General features: G+C 37.9%; 1 protein-coding gene across 4 annotated transcripts in view; it reads right to left on the reverse strand.

Moving 5' to 3' along the window:
• The window catches only part of CCDC91 (coiled-coil domain containing 91), a 153804-nt gene extending 141356 nt beyond the window's left edge, over positions 1-12448 (reverse strand). Inside the window, exon 1 of one of the 4 annotated variants that reach the window (XM_075051692.1) lies at positions 12411-12448. The gene's annotated coding sequence lies outside the window, so the exon portion shown is untranslated. Of the gene's footprint in view, positions 1-11809; positions 12046-12067; positions 12176-12410 lie in introns of those variants that run through there. The other 3 variants (XM_075051689.1, XM_075051691.1, XM_075051690.1) reach the window with 3 other exon arrangements.
• Positions 12449-21459: the final 9011 nt, after the last annotated feature.

Raw genomic sequence — 21459 nt, forward strand, 5'->3', positions numbered from 1 at the left:
ATTAATACCCTATACTAACACCCAATAATAATAAAAACCCCAATATATTTAACAATTAAAAGTTTCAGGTAATTGCTAATTTTCTGTAGAGACTTTAAGAAAAAATTCACATGAATGGATAACTTCGGCTAATCCAGTCATTTTATAAGTGTCAGATTGTTAGAAAAACATTAACAGAAAAATCACAACTATTTTCCTTCATTCATAATAAGTAGTACATTAGGCTACCACTATTAATCAAACCACTATTGCTGAGTGCACAACTTATATGGAAAATTATCATAAAACATTTCACTAAATAAGAACAAAGACAATTTTTTTTTAATCCCAAATGCCAAAACAATTTTAAGAAATTCAAGCCTAGTGCATTTAATGAGAGCAGCTCAGAACACAGCCTGGCTGTCTGTCACCAGGGTACTGAATGGGAGGTGCAGTGTGCCAGAAGAGTACAACTAAATTCAACTCTGTAAACTGTTGGTCTTCTTTCACCCTTCCCTCACTTTTTTATTTAGCACATGGTTCTATAATTCAAACCTAATGGAGGAACCAGGATTGGATTAATAAGCAAGAACTATACAGTAGCCCCTACTGTAACAAAGATAATGCCAGTGCTCTATCCTTCATCACTTTCACTAACTCCAGATGTTCCACAGTCATTTATAGTTTAACTAGGTTAAATACAGATGTGTGCATTTTTCCATGGGATCCAATGTTGACACACAATTAAATACATTTTCATTTTTCTTAAATAAAAAACTCTTATTTATTATCTGGACTTCTAAACTAGACACTGTAATCAGATCACAGTGTATTTTACGCTATGAGGAAATTTGAAAAATGTAAGCATAGCTGCTACCTGAAGACAACCATTTGAAATAAAAATGTGTTATGTTTTTGCAACAATTTAGTTAACTTTTTTATTTTTTTTAAGAAAAATGATTCAGGTATGTTAGAAAGGTAATCACTTCACTTCCAAGTGTGTGTTTTACATATACTATATAGACCAGCAGTAAATGAAAAGTGACTTAAATTTTTTTAATAACTATTTTTGAGCACTCTCACTACTCACTATTCTTTACTCAACTTTGATATGCATCCATTTTACTAAAATACATCTTTAATACAGTCCACATCACAATAACTGGATAAGTTAACTTCCTAAATCCTTCTTAAACACACTCTGGAATACATTAAGGCAATCCATCAGGTCAGTATCTTTACCCTTGTAAAAAAGCATTTTGAAACCTTTTACTGGTAAGTTCGTTTTCTAACAGTATTACCTTGGCCCCTTCCAAATGCATGACAAAGGTGGTTTACTTCTGAAAGCATGCATTGAAAATATTAAGGACTTATATTACATAGTTTCTGTTTGCTATAATTTAAAGGAAAAAAACAACAAAACAAAAAACCCCAGCTCATAACTTTGTTCACCTGTGCACATACCACTGGGGCAACATGGGGGGGTGGGGGAGCGGGTGTATATATATACACACATATATAAAGAGAGAGAAAGAGAACACACTTATTTTCAGATAGTAAAACAAAAGGAATCTATGTATACCAAAGTCTTCAGAGCACACAGTCAATTTAAATTTAATAGTTTCCAGCAATAAATACAATTTGCCTCTATTTTTGAAATTTTCAAGCTCATTAATTCCTGTCTCTTCTCCTTTTAAAGAAAATATGGTTCTCAAACCAATATTGCTCTTTCAACCTCAATGAAGGGCAAGTCAGGCCTCTTCATAAACATTAAAGGCAGCTTATCCATGTATTTATACGGACAACTCCACCAAATCTCAGGTACCTTCAATATTGATAGTTATAGCTGTATCACACACTTTTTAAGTACTCATTAACTAGAAAAAAGTATTCACAAAAATCCTAAAGCAGAAACTATTTTTTATGTTCTAATAATAAAATTAGTCTGATCCTGGAGTATCAATATCTCATTTTATCATTCACCATACAGTAATTAATATTTAAATTTCTGTATGAATAATTTTTAAGTAGACTGTAACTTTTAAACAAAAGTGGGTTTAAATTCAGTTTCTGAGACTCTTTCCAGTCATTTTACAATGTTACTATACATTAGTGCTAATCAAGTGTGCAAGAACTTGTCGGGGGGGGGGGGGGGGGGGGCGGGGGGCGAGTAAACCAAAATGTTTAAAGTTTCCCATGTAACACATAGAAACATGAGAAAAACTTGAGAACCCACCAGCAGAACATATCACAGGCCACAACTTCACTGAAAACCATCATTTCAAACTAAGTACAACTTTTCTACAATCTACAGTTGATCAGGCCAAGATACTGATTTTCACTCCAGCAGCTTATAAACGAAAAGTCGACTGTGGCATATATATATATATATCTCACATGGAAACCTCTTTAGAAACTCTGCATTATTTCAGAAGTTGCACCCCATGGAAAGTCCTTTTAAAAGCTTAACTGGCAAGTGTATGCTAAAATATTTTGTTTTCCATCTAAAACTACACTAAATTCCAATCCTCAGAGACAGGATTTCCAGTTTATTTCTCTCTATACACACACAGTAAACTCAAGAACTGTAACAGAGGAAAGTGTTGTTAAAGTTTTGAAAAAAGAGTAAGCCTAGTGCAAAGAAGTTGACTGTAGCTCTCTTTTCCCCAGAAATTAAAAGAAAAGAAAAAAAAATCACTGTCCTGTGTTCTGCAATGAATAAAAGATATTAAAGTGAAAACGTAGGTATTTAATATAAAATGATACTAAAACAAATTTAAAGTAATACAATTCCAATCTTTCTCTCAAGCCCACCTCAAGATAAATGAAATCAAGTCTAGCAGTGTGTTATGGCAAAGCATTTAATAAGGAAAAATTCAACTGTAAAGAACTACAAGACCAAGTTTTGGCAACAGGACACAGAACATCGGACAGCTTTTACCTACGTTCACCTTATTCAAAAACCTGAAGGAGACATGGAATGAACTTATAATTATTTAGTACATTATTCAGCATATTTAGCAGTTATTTTGTATATTTAATTATTTACAGGCTAACGGAAGTTCAGAATCTACAGCATGTACAGAAAGCACTGTAAGCAACAAAATGTTTTCATACTCTGAAACATTTGAAATTAAATCATCCTATAGGATGTCTAATGGAATGAAGAAGAGGAGTGGCTTAAGAGTGAATTTAGCATTAGTCTTTACTTGTCAAGGGTATCTATACATATTTGCATAGACACCAAGACTACTTCAAAAGTATATTGTTAATATAGACTTCTAAATGAATACTCAAAGCACTTCAGTTTTGGTTTAGCAGTTTTGTACCTCAATCTGACTAAGTTTGCCATTACCACTGCAAACTGAGCTAAGAACTCATTGACATAGCCACTAAATAACCTCTAGGTGCAAACTGTCTCAGAGGTTTTTCAGAAATATTAACAGAAAAGCACAGCCAGTGCTATTTGCATGAAAAGCTACCTTTTTGCTGGCCTGGAAAAGAACTGACTAGCAATGAATGAATAAGTGCTATTTTCATGTCCCCTATTTGAAGTTCAAATTAGTTTGGTCTCTCAACTATCTACAACATTTCCAAACCTTTGGAAGTTTTGCATTTTCAATCTTCAAATTTTACCTGCTGCCTAGCTCAATAAATAAGTGTAATCTATTACTGTTATCACCTACTCCCTCACACACATTAATTCCCACAGATAACACTTAACATCCAGATTCACTTACTTCCCTGATCTACATGGTACTCCGAATATAAATTTCTCCAACTATTGTACCAAGGGATGTCTTCCAGCAAATGTAGTCAGGACTGTTATCTCTTCAACACCCAAAAATCTTTATATACCACTCAATAACAGTGTCTTTTAAATAGGAGCTACACTTCTTGTAGCAAGGCATGGCCTTTCAATGGACTGTGATCAGACACAAACACCTGCAGGAAGTAGCTGGTAAAGCATGATACATGGTAACTTAAATTAGTTATACTGTTCTTCACAGCCCATACCTTGCAGATACCATCACAATCAGAAGCATACTAAATAAGCAATCTTTTAGTCTCTTCCCCTATTGCAGGGGACAGCAGTCAGAAAAATAATACCCACATATTCAGACTGAATACACAGAACTAAAAATGGAAAATAATTTTGTTCTGTGGACAAACTTCTTGGAGAAGAGCATGAGAAAATTTGTAACTGCAGCAGTGATACTACCTGTTGACCACTGTCCTCTGCCCTGGCTTAACTGCAGCCTGACGACACGACAAAGAATCTGCTGCCTGGCTTAGCACAGACACACATTAACTAAAGACACTGACAGTCCCTTGCACAAACAATCAGGAAATTGCTATAGAAAAATATAATTTGTAAACTAATAGGTTAGGTGAACCACTCTGGTTTGTTTTTTTTTATGTCATCCCTCTCTGCCCCAGCTTAGGTCAATAGTTACCTATTTCTACCATATGCAGTTTTATTTGATCTTCCTAACAGGTCTATTATCAGTCAGTGAATTTAGATTCCTAGGTTTTACCCATTATAGCCAAAACCATACACAGAACATTAGGCTAGTTTTCTGACAGCTCCTTTCCCCCTAACTTTACACCCCAGTAGAAAACAGAAATCTAAACAATGTACCAGTGGAACAAAGACTGGTTTTGTCTTGAATTTCTTCACTTGACTATAATCCCCAGGGAAGGACATAAAAAATTGCTTATGAAATTCTAATTTTAAGGCTTGTAACACGTTGTTACAGAGAATCCCTTCATCATATTGTATACTGAGTTCAAATTGGTTTTGAGTTGCTGCAATGGGTTGTTAGTTTCTGCTTCTCAGATGAAGGGGGTTCATTTGTTTGGTTTTTTTAAATGTTAAGCTACTTTCAGAGCTAGGTTAAGCAACCTGTTTCACTCTGCATTTAAATGGAGTAGGGGATTATATTCACTTTTCACAGATGGGTTAAGTGAGTAGGCACCATTAACGCAAACTGAAGTCTGCTGCTGCTTAGAGTAGTAAGGCATAAAACACATTTCAAAGGGTCACCAATTGTCCTCATAGTTTCCTCTGATCAGACTATGCAATGTATTTCTTCCCTTACCTCTTAACTTAAGGTGTTTGAGGACACAGGATCTTTATCTTACCAAAAAAAAAAAAAAAAACCATTCAGAAAAAAACACCATCATCTTCCTTTTCTTTGTTAGCAGTTTCAGTTGCTTTTATATTCTAAGTCCTACATCAGGTGTGCCTGGAGTTCTTCACAACAAATACACACAAAAAGACATTAAAAATACAAAGTCTTAGTCCCAGCTGCTATATCACTTCTGCCCAACTAAACCTGTATCAAACTCTGACATCTTGGCCATAATGAAGTGACTAAACAATCCTTCCCCCCCCCCCCCCAAAAAAAAAAAAACCCACACCAAAAAAACAAACAAAAACCACCCTAAGATAAAGAACAATGAACAGCCAGTCCTGAAATTTTAAAATTATCTTACAGCTACTGACTTACAGCAGTTAGATCTTAACTCAAATGGAAATCATAGGTGTGTATGACCTGGTCAACTTCACAGCTCATTTTACACAAAATAATTTGTCTGCTAACAAACTGGACTGAATTTGAACCACTGATTTTGAAGTGATAGATTCTGGACCCCCATCACTATGTCCCCAAGACATTCTGATATGTCCTACCCTCATGCATTAAGAAGGTCATTATAAACATCTTTAGTAAAAAAAAGAAAAAAAACCACAAAAAAAACCACAAAAAAACACCACCAAAACAAAACATACAAGTTGCAACACTTCTAGAAAACTTCAGATGGACACCAAATAAAAATCACTGGTTTGTGCTAACCAGTGAGAATGCATGTAGTCTGTTTTTCCTTTTTTTTTTTTCCTGTCTCAGCAAACACTTCTCTCTAAAGTCAGTCTGTAACTCTTCTAGAAGTGAAGTGCAGAAAGTTTTTCCTATCACACAGATTTTATTTTTTTTTTTTAAACAGGACTGTCATTGGTCACAAGCTCCTACCACATCACAGATCACACTTTCCATTTTCTTACTACTACTCATAGAGTAATCACAAATCTAACGCGGAAAAGGAATTAAAACTGACATTCAAAGACCTCAGCTAAAAACACTGCCTTTCTGAAATCCAGGCGTTCCAGACAAGGGCTGCTGTACCAAACAAGGCAAAAGGTACACCTATAAGAAGATAAAGACCTGTCTCAATTCCAGATAGAACCCAATCTGGAAATCTAATTATAAAATCATATTATAATCTGTTCTCACCTTATGAATATATACATTTACAAAATTCCAATATAGAATTATTTATCCTATTCCATTAAAAACAAATCCATTTGATAGATATTTAGACCTTTTGCAGTAACCTTTATCAGGTTTTAAATATTGAGAACATTTTCATCACAACCATGTTATAAAAACTCAATTAGCATCAGAAATACAAAAAAAATCAACTTAGAAAACAAAGACTCTTAGAAAGACTTGAGTCCCTAAATTATTTTTCAGAACAGGATCTGCATGAGCACAATGACCACATGATCCTACTAATGCTTTCTCGTATATCCACAGGTTGTTAAATGCAAATTAGAGTCCATATCCTGCCCCTTTCTAACAAACATGAGTGGTCCTCTAAGTTTTAATGAGTTTATCAATTGGCAAAACAATTTTAAATATTTTTACATTTAGTTAAGAAAATAAATAAGCACTTTAATAAAAACTAATAAAATGTTTAATTTTTTTGTTTTTACATTTCATTAATTCATTATTAGTAACATTATTGATACATAAAAACATTAGCAAAGCATACTGGAAACAGTGACAATTCTACAATAACAAACTGAAATCCACCAGACTCTCAGGGAACAACGACTAACTCTGTGGGACTCCGAAACCCCTTTCTAAAATGGAGTCAATGCATCTCACAATGAATTTGTGTGGGGGGAAAAAAATTAAATACATTTTCCCTCCTTTACATTTTTCCTAATGCTTTACCGTATAGTCTATATAAACTGCAGAATTATGTTGCCTTGATGTTACCATTCCCTTTAGATGCTGACCTAAAGCCAGAAGAAATCCCATTTATCCACTGAAATTTCCAAAGTTTAAGCTTTCTTCAGCATTACAGAAGGTATGTCTCATGTAAATATATGGACAGAAAATTCAGGAGCCCAATTCTTCATTTGTAGGAGGCACTACACACCATAATCTTTAAGAATATACTTTGCCCAATGAAGGTGCAGGGCAATCCCTAAGCAATTTCCAGTACTTTAAAAATAGCCTTTACAGATTGTAACAGTAATCCTCTGCAGCCAGGCTCAGGGGGTAGTTCCTGACAGAGAGACCCTCTGTACATAAAGAAAAGCCCCAAACTCTACCAGGGAAACATGGACCCCAACCTCAGCAAGGATTAATGACAAGATTTTCCCAGAAAGCAGGTACCTATTCTGGGTACCTAACAACAGATGAAACATCTCTAAATCTGTTCACATTCTTACAAATTTCTCCCACCTTCATTCCGTGTATGCAAAAGAACATGTGCAACAGCAAGTATGTCTACAGCAGTTATTTTCTTGAAAAGTCCATAGCTTAGAGCAAATGTTTGTCATCCCTTTCAGCTCACATTTATTCACCCAGAGCTCCATCTCTTCCCCAGAGTGTTCACAGAATAGAATATTTCAGTTGGAAAGGACCTACAACAATCATCTGGTCCAACTGCCTGATCACTTCAGCGCTGACCCAGAGTTAAAGCATGTTGTTAAGGGCATTGTCCAAATGCCTCTTAAACACTGACAGGCTTGGGGCATCAACCACCTCTCCAGAAAGCCCGTTCCAGTGTCTGACCACCCTCTCGGTAAAGAAATGCTTCCTAATGATCAGTCTAAACCTCCCCTGGCACAGCTTTGAACCATTCCCACACATCCTCTCACTGGCTCCCAGGGAGAAGAGCTCAGCACCTCCCTCTGCACTTTCCCTCCTCAGGAAGCTGTAGGGAGCCATGAGGTCACCCCTCAGCCTCCTTTTCTCCAAACTAGACAAACCCGGTTACCTTAGCCGCTCCTCACAGGACATGCTCTCCAGCTCATAATATTCATATTGAGGTAAGTATGACATTTTCATTACATTTTCATACACATTTATCATCACTTGAAATACATGATTGCAAATTGCATGTTTTTCTGCTTCTATTCAGATCACAAGAATCTAGTGCCTTGGCATGGCTGTGTTGCCACACAACAGCTCTTAAGAATGCAATACTTCATAATCAGAGAACAATTCCTCAATGCATACAAAAACTGAAACACAACCAATAAGCATACTCAAACACTGGCCAATGTTCCATAAACTGCCTGAGATATTAGATCTTTTTTTACTAAGTTGCACTATAGTTTGGACATGCTTGATTTTCTTAAAATTAAAACTTAGAACTTTGTGCAAATATAACAGAAGACATATTTTTACATCGGCTGAAATCAGCAACTTAAACTAAAGCCATTTCCAGATTCCTCTCTGAAAGACATACAGAAACTGAACTGTGATCCCTTTAATGACAAATAGCAAAACCTGCTTTTCTTATATAGGTGTTATACAGGCACGAGAACCATTTTTATTTCTGAGGATCCACAACACCTTTGTAAATATTATGTCCATTCCTCTAGCTCTGTTTCAAAGGCTTGAAATGTTTACTAGACAGTACCTGTAACAATGTGATCAACAGGAAATATTAGCCTCACATACACAAACCAAGGCAGACAGATGCCACATCCAGCTGCTGAAAAACTGCAGAAGAGTTCTATAAAAATGCCATCCCTAAAAATCTCTTTAGGAATATCCACCACCACTTTAACAAGCAATTACATGTAAAGTAATAAATTTAATTCACTTTCTTTTAATTCAAGAAGCCCTCTATGATTGCTTAAAAAGAAATTTATGGCTACGTAATTCTGCTTCTCCAACCATACCCTATAATGGAGATTACATTTTTAAGCCTTGGTTTCACCAAAAGAGTGGACAGAACCCCCAGAATTAATTTTGGACACTCCAAAAATAAAACTGTCAGTTGAACAATGTAAAGGAAAAAAGCCTGCTATGTCAGAAAAGCAAAATTCTTCACATTGGTCAATCCCAAACTCTTCAGGAAGAAACAATATGAATCCTATTGTACGTTAAGAAACTCTAGATACTATGTTATGCCACATTAAGAAAATTACAAGTCATTTAATTCCTTTCTGTAAAAATAGCACCACTTCTGGAGACTCAGGTCTGGAGAGCAGGTACCATTGCTTAAGGGACACAAAGGGATAAAGGAAGATAAAGGTTACAACAGGCCTCATCACAAAACTTAAATCCAACTTTAAAATGTAAGGTATTTATTTTTACTAACACAAGACAGGGTTATTTCCACATAAACCTTAAGTCTTTAGAAGCAAAAGATAACCAAAACAGAAAAACAACCCCCGCCTTGAATTTCTGATGCATTCTTGTAAGTATCAAAGTAGCAAAGTAGTGAAATGTAACAGATGTTAACCTTGCAACACTTTTTAGATAATCTACCACTTACAAGCACTTAAAGGTAGATCTAGTCTGCATGACTTAAAAGGTATGACTGTCTGCAGCCCAAGACCTCTTATGTGCTATGGAAAAAGCCCTATACAAAAGAAAAAAAATCACTGAAAAAGTATCAAGACTGGTTTAACAACAGTTGTTTCCTTCATTATTATGATCAAATTAGTTTTACATAAGCAGAAAGTACTTTCTTGTAAGGGCAGTTAAGCGTCAAAAACTGCATAAATGGACAATAGCAGATTACAAAACACACAAGCATATCAGACCATTGCAGACTGAAACAACCACCTTGTGAATGTGAATGGACTCAAATGAACACGGGCAAGAGGTATTCTGAACTTTACATTTAAAGATTCACAAAAAGCTTGTTTCCATCATACCACAAACTTTCCATTTGGTGTTGCAAGCTTTCCTGGAAGTTGGTTTTCAGTAAGTCAGGAGGAATCAAGCCAACTGCTCAGATACACACCATACTTAGATGTCTTAGCAGTTCTGTAAACATTTGGAGAATGCCAGTTATTGCCCTTAAGATTGCAATCCAACTGTGCCTCTGGACCAGAAAAATGCATTATAGCATAATTGTATTCTGGCACCTACGAATGTATGTAGCTATCATCATCCTGAACGTCAGCCTGACACCACATAAACAGCTAACATTGTCTAGACAACATATACTCTTCACCAAGCTCTGGCAGTAGTTGTGTCACTTGGAAAGAAACACAACAGAGCTAGTCTAACAGTCCATGGCGTTCAAAGACATGCAGAAAACAATCAAGGAGAATGTAATTAAATGGAAAAGTACTTAAACTGCATTAAGAGTTCTAGTGAGGCACTGGCTAATCAATATGTCTCAAAACCTTTGTGGAAGTTTATGTATGAACATCACAGATGTAAATGTGTCACCAGGTATACTCAGTTTTCAGTCATTTCTGTCTCTAGGTAGAATTAAACTGGAAAGAAGACTTCAACTTAATTATAGCAATGGTCAGAATAAAGATTTGGCTAAAAACACATCCAAAGGTGACAGACTCTATTTTAATATCCACTGTCTCAATTTGGTGTATACAAAATCCACCTACCTCCTCAGATGAGATACAGTAAAATACCATCTCAGCATGCGGAAGCTGTGATGTCCCAGACTAACAGCAGAAGGCATTATTGGTGAAGCTATTCACGAAGACATGTTGAGGCACACAGCACAGAAGTTATTCTCCCAGTCTCCTGTATTTAATTGCCTTCCTTTCAAAATAACGTAAAATAAATTTGCACTAGATTCAAGAATCTCTTTAAGAGGTTCTGAAATAGGCTCTGGGATTATCTAATATTCATTGAGCATCCAGGCATCACCTGTTTGAACACTGCTGTGATTCTTTTCTTTCAACTCCTACCAGCATGGACTTCACCACTACACTTGTTAACAGACATTGCCTGTTCTACAAACTCTGTTTGAAAACAGTCAGCAGGCTGCTTCCTGTATTAGTGACTGAGAAACTGACATCTGCGATGAAAATTACTAGAACATTAGCACAAACAGTTACTTAGACATTCAAGCCATGGATATGGAGGCACTCAGAACAAAGTCATAAGTTTAAGAAACATATGCAGAAGAGCAAAATCTGAAGAGCAGGAGAAAGTAAAACAGCCAGAAAGCACCAAGAACAAAAACAATTAAGCAAGTCTACAGAAACAGGTGTTCAAGCACTGTGACAAAAACTACCCAAAGCTCCACTAAAATGCTGCAGTAAGATGGCAAGAAATGCATTCACAATATGTAGCTGTTTGGCAAAAAGAACTGCTAAGGTAGGAAAGGAAAATTGCTTACAAGATAAACTATTGTCTCCTGAGACGAACCAAAGCTGCAGAGAGAATTCATCAAGGGAGCATCCCAGAGCAAAAGATTAAGCTCAGGTGCTGAGGTATCAAGAGGATATAGTCAACCCTATTATACATATGAGAAGCCTCAAAAACTAGAATGTTTAAAGACCAGATTTACAGAAAATGTTTTAGATGCTTTAAGATTTGGACAGATTTTCAGAAATATTTCAACATCTAACTCCATTTATAGTAACAGACATGAGGCACACAGGCACCTCTGAAAAAATCAAACTAGATATTTCACCACAACTTAAGATTCTGGACAGTGTTTGAAAATTTGGCCATGCACGGTTTGGCCTCAGAAGCGGGGGAGCAGAGAAGTGATAGCCAAGATTTCCAAACCTCTGGGCTAGAGAACTACTCACAAGGTTCTCCTTCCTGTTGACAGGGATATCAATTTTCTGGTGCAGGGAAGGAAGGCTCCTGTTGTTCCTCTAAACTACTTTTAAAATCCCCTTTTGTAGCAACCCTTAAGTCTCATCACTAAGAACAGCCCCCTCAGCACACGGGTATCGACACTGGCGGGCCGCAGCTGTGGCACAGGTAGGGCCTGGACCCCGGGGGGCAGCACCGGAGGAAGAGTCGGGCAGATGAAGGCAGGCCTCGCAGAGACAATCAATCACCTGCGGCAACCGCTCCAGCCAGGCTCCGCCAACCGCCGGTACCAGCCCAGCTCCAGGCTCCGCAGCCCCGCTGAGGGGAGGGCGGCGGCGAACCAGCTGGAAACAGCGCCTGCCTTCCTCGCCCCCCACCACCCCCCGCTAGGCTTAATTCGGCGCGGATGGGCAGCCTCTACACAGGAGGACGGGAGGCGGCTTCCCCCCCTCCGCTCCAGCCCGCCCCGGTCAGTCAGAGACGGACCCGGCCGCCGCCGCCGCCACGCTCCCGCCCAGGCAGCGCGCGCGCGCTTCGCCCCTCAGGGCCGCCCGCTCCAGGAAAGCCGCCCGCGCGCCAGCCCGGCCTCACCCGGATGTGGATTTCACGCCGCTCCCTCCGGCACCACGCGAGTCACGTGGCGCCGCCGCCCCCCCCCCGTACCCCCTCCTCCCTCCACCGCACGCGCGCGCTGAAAGCCGGCGGCCGCTGATTGGGTGCCCGGCTGAGGGCGCGCGCGGGGGGCGGGAGGCGCGCTCCCGCCGCCGGGCTGAGGTGACGGTCGCCGCCGCCCTGAGGTAACGGCTGCCCCGCTGGTGTCGATGGACGGCCCGGGGAGCGGCGGGTCGTCCTCGGACGGGGCCTTATTGTTCCTTACCGGGCTTGTCACGGAAACCCGACGCCACTGGACTCGCCGGCTGGCGCCGGTCTCGAAGCAGCCCCGGCCCCTGGGTGGAGCCTTTGCCTCTCGGCCTTGTGTTGTGCGGTCAAAACGTGGTTGCTCGGGCTGCCTGCCTGGTGGCTTGGGCTCGTTGCTTCAAGCTTTCTCCTCAAAGGGCAGCGGCACGTTTAGTTAGCACCAGCTGCTGCCCTTCTGCGTCATCACCGAAAATGAATGGAGAACTGACCGGACAGTGAAGATGAAACCACCCCCTGCACCAGCCTGGACAGGAGGAGAAGACAAGCTTTTGGGCAGTCCTCTCTGCGGTTGCTGTGAGGGGCCGAGAGGACGTGGCAGAAACAGAGCTGGAGCATCCAAATCATGAAAGACATACCATGGTGTGATGAACTGGGGAAGCTTAACCGGTTATTTTCACTACTGAACCTATTCTGTGAACAAAACAGATTCAGTATCTGGTAGAACAGATACTTACTTAATGAATAGTGCATTAAGAGACACAATTAAAAAGATTTAGCATTATGGCACTGGAACGGTACACTGCAGTAATTTTCTTATTCCATACTATATGAAGAAACAGAAAATATGGTGGTCTAGGCTATATGTCCCATTACACCTGACAGCAGTGTTCCCAAAGGTGGCGATAGAATGTGCATTTTTTCTGTAAATAACGCATGCACCTTTATCAGTCTTTTTACAGGTTATGCCACGCATTAAAAAAAAAAATAAAAGGGTTGTGCCTCAATCACTATGAAAGTTGAAAGTTTGATGGACATCTCTGAAGCATTCACACTCAGCAGACAAAAACAGCAATTCTAAGGGCTCTTGTTTTCTGCATTAGTTAATCTTCCGCGGCAGTATTATCCCAGCTATAGATCATTACATAGGTCAGTCAGATGGTAGAGTTTCTTCTTGGATGTACAAGGGGAAAAAAATCTTTGCAAGAGAACCTTTTGAATATTCTATATTAATATGTGGACATTCAAGGAGTCCAATAAAGTTTGAGTCAGTAGTCATCTCATTGGATTCTATAATGCTAAAAGTGAAAATTCAGATTCTCAGGACTTGAGGAGCTCCTTTCCAGAATGGTGTTCAAACACACTTTCAAGCCAGGACTGCCTGCTCCTGTTTTGTCAATAAACTGAAGATTTCATGTTTTTTGACTGTGAAGGTATCATTCTCTTTGTACAGATTAATGCAAATTTCTATTACTGATTACTGAAGGCAGTAATCCTTAAGTATGTTAAGTTTGTAATGAACATATTTTGTTCTGCCTCTGCAACATGTTCCTTTTCTTTTTAGAGTTTGCCATACTGTTTCTGCAGAAGGAATAAGCATATTCTGGGCAAAAAGCCAAGAAAAAGTAGCTCTTTACCAAGCTAAATTAGGTAATTACATTTTCATTGTGTTTTTAAAGCACAGCTGTATCTTTTGGGTTATGAGAATTAGTATATAATATACTTAACTTTATACTTTTCTTCTTATGTAAGGGAAAATGTCCCTTCAAAATGCAGACTTGTCTAATTAGCTCATTTTCTCCATTTTGAAAATAAGTAAGAGTAAATGCATTGCTTATTATAATTTTATTTTTTTTTATTTTTCCCAAGTTTAATGGTTTATAGTGACCATTATCAGATGTCTCTTACTTTTTTCTGTGTCAGAATTTGGTAGATGAGAAAAAAATGAAACCACTTTTGTTTTGATTTTCCACTAAAATGATTACATTAATATTATATCTCAATACTTTTCAATACAATTTTAATGACAGGTAATAACTATCAATGAAAAATGACATATAGTTAGTTACTCAGTTTTCTCTGTGCTAAGAAAATGACACCACTAATGCTGTGCTCTCAGTAACTGAAGAAGACTGATAAAAATTAGGCTGTGATTTTGTTAAGTAGATACACGGTAAGATTACAGTATCTTACAGAGTTCTTTGAAGCCTACAATCTAAATAGTCACTAATCTTCTACGACTTTTTTAGCGTCTGTAAAAATTAAGTGTGCAACTTCTAGTGCATGTATAGTAAACTAATACCGGTCTAGAAAACAAATTCATAAACTATTAAATGTAGGTTTCCTTGATTTAAAGTGCTCAAAAATTTCTTGAAACAGTATGCAAAAATATCTTCTATCCTTAATTCATGTACCAGCATCACAAGAGAGGAAAGTGTCCCTAGTATACTAAAACAGTTCCAAAAAGAAATCAAATATTAAGGTTTTTCATGTACAATAATGTTTATCTTGTCCAAAAATCAATTTCAACATCAATTCTGCACAATTTAGATTTTTGTAACACAAGCCTCTATCTCTGGTTGTTGGTTTTTTGTTGGGGTTTTTTTTCCCAAATTAACTCAAGTGGGAAAAGTCCTTTAAGTCTATAATTTTCTAAGTATCTGTATTTTATGGTTTCCTTGGGGTCTGATGTGGTTTTGTTTTGATAATCATCTTCCCTGCTGAGTTGCCACACTGTAGCCCTTGAAATATGCTGCTATTGGTGAATCTACTTCAACTTTTACTTCAGCTGACCTGTCTCAAGGCATTCAACAGTTAACTTTGAAAATCTCCCTGGATAATGCCCCTTATATTTTAGGAGTATTTCCTATTGTAATGCACCCCAAGGAGACAGAACAAAAATTTTCTTACTGTGTAACACTGCAGTTCATTGAATACCTTGATCTGGAGAGACCACCAGTATAAATTGTTGGCATTCTTCCAAACTAGTACTGATTCTTGATAGCCACCATATTTTGGGAAACTAAAGGATGAAGAAACAAAAGGAAATGAGAAAATCCATTTGTCTCACTCTCAGACTCATTCCCTGAAGCCTCAAATGGACAATTTAATAAACGTAAATTCAGCAAGTAAAGAAAAAGCAAGAGGAGGAAACACATTTCAAGCTACACTGATTGCAGTTTTTAAAAGCAATCAGGAAGTAGGAGCTGTATAGGAGGTTTATATTTTGACTTAAGATTGAACGTAGCAATTAGCAAAAAGTTGATTGTTTATATTTGGTAGCTGTACTCGACTTTAAACTATGTTTCTCTAGAGTTTTATGAAATATGAAAAAAGACCTTTCATAATACTTAGATTAACTGAAAAACAGAAAGTCCAGTATAATTGCATCCAAAATAGTTTGAACCAATCTAAGACCAGAAACTACTTAATTTAGGCTGAATGTTATTGTTATGTCTCCTAGAGAGCAAAGTTTATAGAGATTCCTGTCAGTTCTGGAACTTTTTTTTAATTGATTCAGCCTTACATGGTAACATTAGGTGGTTATAAATAAGTGGGTAATACCACCCTTCAGTATAGCAGTTTGTGTGGTATGAAGCAAGCCAGTCATATTTGTGGGTCTTCCAAATCAAACAATGTTTGTAATGTTATTGGACTGGATGCTTTTTTACATCTTTGTAGACAAATAAGAAAAACTGTGTGGAACAAGCATGATTTGTAAAGTAGATATTGGATTCATTTACCACTGTTAAATGCCCTCATTAACCTAAAGAGCTGAGTTCCGTAAATTGGTGACATAACTGACAACAAAATGTAGTATTCACTTTTCTTTTTCTGAAGCAAATTGGGACAATGGGACACAGGACATTAAGCTTCTTTATATGAAAGATTACCACTATTTTAATACTGTGCCATTCAACATTTTCAAATACAGTCAGGGATTATAGCATCTAAAGTCTTTTGATCTGTTGTTTGGTGATCAGCAGGAAAGAATGGACCAAGTTCAGCTTGTTAGCAAACTATCGTTTCCATGATAAAAAACTACATACTCTCTCATTCTTGTGGTCAGTATTAGGAGCAGGATCCAAACAGTTAAACAGCTTGAATGGGCAGGAGAAGAAAACACTGTGTCAGCCCTGAAACTAGCCATCATATGTAGAATAATTTAGTCTGTTTCACCAACTTAAATCTCTGATTTCTTCCATATTGAGGTCACTACTCCCATCACCACCTAGTTCAGTCCTCACTGGTATTACCACAATTGGCAATAAAGCAAAAAGCATATTTGTTGCTAGACCACAATCCGCCTGCTTAGAAAAATTCTGCCACCCTTTTCTACCCACTAAAAAAAACCACAGTCAAAGCATACTATGCCTTTTAAGGTTTTACAGGAAAAATCATGGTATAGAAATCATTATGATTTCCTTTCAAGAAAATTTACTAAAAAGTAGACATTTAAAACTCCTGCTCTTAGACAAAAAGCCTGCTATAGGGTAGCTTTTTTCCCTAACCTATTGTAATATATTTCTCCTTTTGGATGGCAGTAGCAGAACCCAGAGGCCAAGTTCTAAAGTATTTTTTCCCATTTATAGAAACTGTCTATTGGCAAACTCTTTAGGCAGTTATAGGTAGAAATGTAAAGTTTTCTCCAGGTTCATCAAGTAGGCATCCTGATAAAGTATTGTACTGTACCTGCCATCTCAAGTCATACGATCTTGTGCATGCAGTGAATTAGTAGTATCCACTTTACTAACCTTCACTAATCGTTACAGCTTTTATGCATCTAACCAGACCCTGTGACTTGGTGACTTGGTGTTTTTCTGGGTTGAGTTTTTTTGTTTTAAACATTTGGTCCTCCTGTTTTTTAAATCCTATGGAAGTACTTTTGAATTTGTAATCAGTGATCTATTTTTCAGCTACCATTTTCCAGGTTTAATTGATTTGTATGTTAAGTGCATTTGTTTGAGCAGCAATGCTACACTAGAGACTTCTTTGTGAAATCGTGTTAAAAGCTTTAAGACAGATTTTTGGTTCACAAGAGCAACTCTTTTTAAATCAGTTTTTGCATACTTCTGCAAGAGCAATTTATGAACAGTGCTCTTACTTCAAGTGGTATTTTCCTACAGTATTTTAGTTTCCCTTATTTAATGTTAAAATAAATAAATATTTGAGTTCATAGAAATTCTAGAGAAAACAATATTGCACAAAGAAATCACCTAGTTAATCATGGAAAACTGCACAAGTGCTGGGAGTTTGGTTAAGCTGTGAGGGAAATGTCCAAGTAGTCCTTTTTAAAGCCATTACAAGCATACTTGCAGCACTTTAAATCAGTCAAACCTCGTCAACAAGAACTAGGGCTGTATTCTTCAGCTGGTAGCTAATGTACACACATTTTGTAAGGATTTGAAAGAGTGGACAAACAAGGTCCATAAATTCTTTCAACAGCAAGTTCAAGAACTCTGAACTTTACCCAAAACAAATAGTTTCTGAGGACAAAAGTATTGCCATTTGAAAATAATTCTATTTTTCCACTTGGCTTTCTTAGAACTTCAGTATTCAAGACTTCTATGGATCATTCTGATGCATAATTTTATTTCTAACATAATCAGTACCTTCTCCACAATGTTGCCAAAGTACATAAAGTTAAGAATATGTTGCAGGTTAACCCCTGTACGAGATAAATTCAATGGAGCAAAAGTTTTCCTAAAGCTTTTGGTCCTCTTCCTACGTTTTTGCTGGGTTGTTGTTTTTCAGTAGTTATTTTAATTTTTAATAAATACATAAAAAGAAAAGGTCAGGCTTTGGAGCATTGGATTTATCCCATGAACATGGTTTTGTGGAGACCACCTCAAGGAATGAGAGAGCAGTTAAATCATGCCACTTCACTTACTTTTCGTACCTCTACTCAGAGTACCAATATTTGGAAGGCAGAACTTTATCATAAGGATTTTGTTTGTTTATTTATATTTTGCTAAAATTACTGAGAAAATTTATAATAATAAGTTTTCCATATTAATAGCAGTGACTTGATACAGACATTAAGTAATCTAGGAAGTCATGCAGTCAGTCCTGAACTTCCTTTCAGCAGGAAGTGACACAGTTCTTTCTAAGCTATGGAAATCCAGTGCTGACAGAGTAAACAAATGTGTCCTATGAGGCATCTGGGAAACTTAGTTTCACTTGCAGCTTTACCATAGGTTTAAATTCTGGCCTTAGGACTGACGAATATGAAAAAATACAGCCTTCAGAATCATTCACATAACATGGTACAAGTATTGCTTTACAATAGCAAGCACTTTCTTAAATGATGCACAGTAACGTGTGTGTATCTAGCCTATAACCATTATTGACCTTAGACTCTTTGGCAAGATTTGATATCTCACTGCCCCTTACCCCAAACCATAGAAATGGTCTGCAAAATTTTAATCGATAGAATCTCAGAAACCACAGGTGGATGGTCAAACAATTAAAAGCTAGGCACAGAAATTTTTCAGAGAACTTGAGTGTCCCAATTAGTAAGAAGTCAGGGGCTGAGCTGGTAGGCTACAAGTGAGCAAAGACAGGATTCTGTAAACAAGGTCATCATCTGAGCACCAAAGAAGGACAAACACTGTTGTTTTGGAACAGCTACTTGGAATTGCGTGTCCTATAGTGCAAAGCATGACCCTAGTACAATAGTTGAACCAGATGCAGTACCACATTAGTCAGTCCTGGAATCCTGTCTCACCAGATTTGCTGGAACCAGGTACTGCATCAGACTGGTCAGCATATTAGGATATCATTCCTTCTGAGTAATTTGATATCCACTCTTAAAAATAGCTTGCAGTAAGACCCAATTGTATTGCAGATGAACTCCAAAAATTATTCCAAGAAAGTTCCTTACTATCTCACATTAAAATCTTCAGACCAGCCTCTTCACAATCCTGGAGTTATTTATAATCGACTATGACTTTGTTAGGTTTGAGACAGATGCAGGGAAGCAGCCGGAAATGTTCTGGAACAACAATTCCTCAATTAGTTCTCTTTGTAAAAAGTGTGCATCCTTTTCTGAGTCCTGGACTTTGTCAGCAATGGTGGCTGCACTCATTATTGTTGGACAGCTATTACATAGGGAATGACATTCTTTCCACCGTCCGTCAGAGGGGACTGACCATTCCTTTCTTCAGCCGTAATCCAACAGTGTCAGACAATTGCACCAAATGGGAGCCCTGAAGGAATTTCAGTCTGCTTTTATGTATCCATGTCTAGATATAGTCAAAGACCGAGTTTGAAATTACAATACTAAAAAGAACACAGATTTCTGTTCCACTCCTGTTTCCTGAATGAAGACATATTTTTTCCATCTCTTCACACTAAAGTTGAGGGAGAATGATCTGTCTCTGGAATTAGATGCAATCAATCATTTTTGCTGGTTGACCACTTGCAAAATCGCTACAGTAGGGATTTGTTCATATTAGAGTTCAGAATAATTTATTTAAAAATGCAGATAGCTGAAATGTAGCAATGGAAAATTACATTTCTCTTTCAGTCCTGGATAAATTAATCTCTATTTTATTAATTAAAACATCTTTAATGCTACTAATTGAAGTGGTTTAGCCAAGAACGTAAGTGACCCATGTAGTTGTGTTTCATTATGGAAGGAAAAAAAATTGTGGAATGAACACCTGAAATAATAATTATTTCTTAGATTACTGTCTGGTACAGAAAAAAACATGACATGCATATAGCAAATGTTTTGTATAAATTGCATCTTTGCATTGTGCAACCATGTGATAAACCTTTCTTTGGGATAGCATTGTAGTGATAATCATTAAGCAAATAGGTGATTTCTGTCCAAATCCAGATTATTTATCCATCTACTGGAGCTTGGTTTTCCATTAGAAGGACTCCCCAGTAATCCAGCTGCTATGCAAAAATTCAATTAAAAACATAAAATGATAGTTTGACTAGATATTTTTCTTGAAAATAGATAAAGCGTCAAATGTTTGCTAATGTGAAAGTGTAGCAAAGAAACTGCCTGACAAGCAAAGGAATACAAGGAGCACTGAAGTCTTTTGACATTCATAAAATACATTATCACCTTGGAGAAATTATTACAAGAAGGCACCCCTTATTTTTCTTTTTAAAAAAAAAAAGTTCATTGGGCAAACCCGGGAAGTTGATGAACAGGTTATACGTGCTCCCAACTCCTACTGCTTTCAGAGGAACAACTGGCTGTTAAAAACATTAAGAACTGGTATTATCCTGTGTTTAATTTTCTTACGGTGATTTGCCCTTTTTTTCCTCATATCATAGAATCATAGAATGATTTGGGTTGGAAAGGACCTTAAAGATCATCTAGTTCCAACCCCCTGCCATGGGCAGGGACACCTTCCACTAGACCAGGTTGCTCCAAGCCCCATCCAACCTGGCCTTGGACACTGCCAGGGATGGGGCAGCCACAGCTTCTCTGGGCAACCTGTTCCTGTGCCTCACCACCCTCACAATGAAGGATTTCTTCCTGACATCTAACCTAAATCTACCTTCTTTCAGTTTAAAACTGTTACCCCTCGTCCTATCACTACACTCCCTGTTAAAGAGTCCCTCCCTATCTTTCCAGTAGGCCCCCTTTAAGTACTGGAAGGCCACTACAAGGTCTCCCCAGAGCCTTCTCTTCTCCAGGCCGAACAACCCCAACTCTCTCAGCCTGTCTTCACAGGAGAGGTGCTCCAGCCCTCCGATCACCTTTGTGGCCCTCCTCTGGACCTGCTTGAGCAGGTCCATGTCTTTCTTATGTTGGGGACCCCAGAGCTGAATGCAGAACTCCAGGTAGGGTCTCATGATTGTGCAGTAGAGGGGGAGAATCACCTCCCTCAAACCTGCTAGCCACACTTTTTTTGATACAGCTATCAAGCTATTGCCACTCCAAAAAAAAAAAACCCACCTGTTGACCATTCAGCAAGTATTTTAATTACAAAGACAAGACAAAATGTTTGTTACACTATAAACTAAGACTGCTTGCATC

This window comes from Buteo buteo, chromosome 19, assembly GCF_964188355.1.
Source record: "Buteo buteo chromosome 19, bButBut1.hap1.1, whole genome shotgun sequence".
Taxonomy (NCBI): Eukaryota; Metazoa; Chordata; class Aves; order Accipitriformes; family Accipitridae; genus Buteo; species Buteo buteo.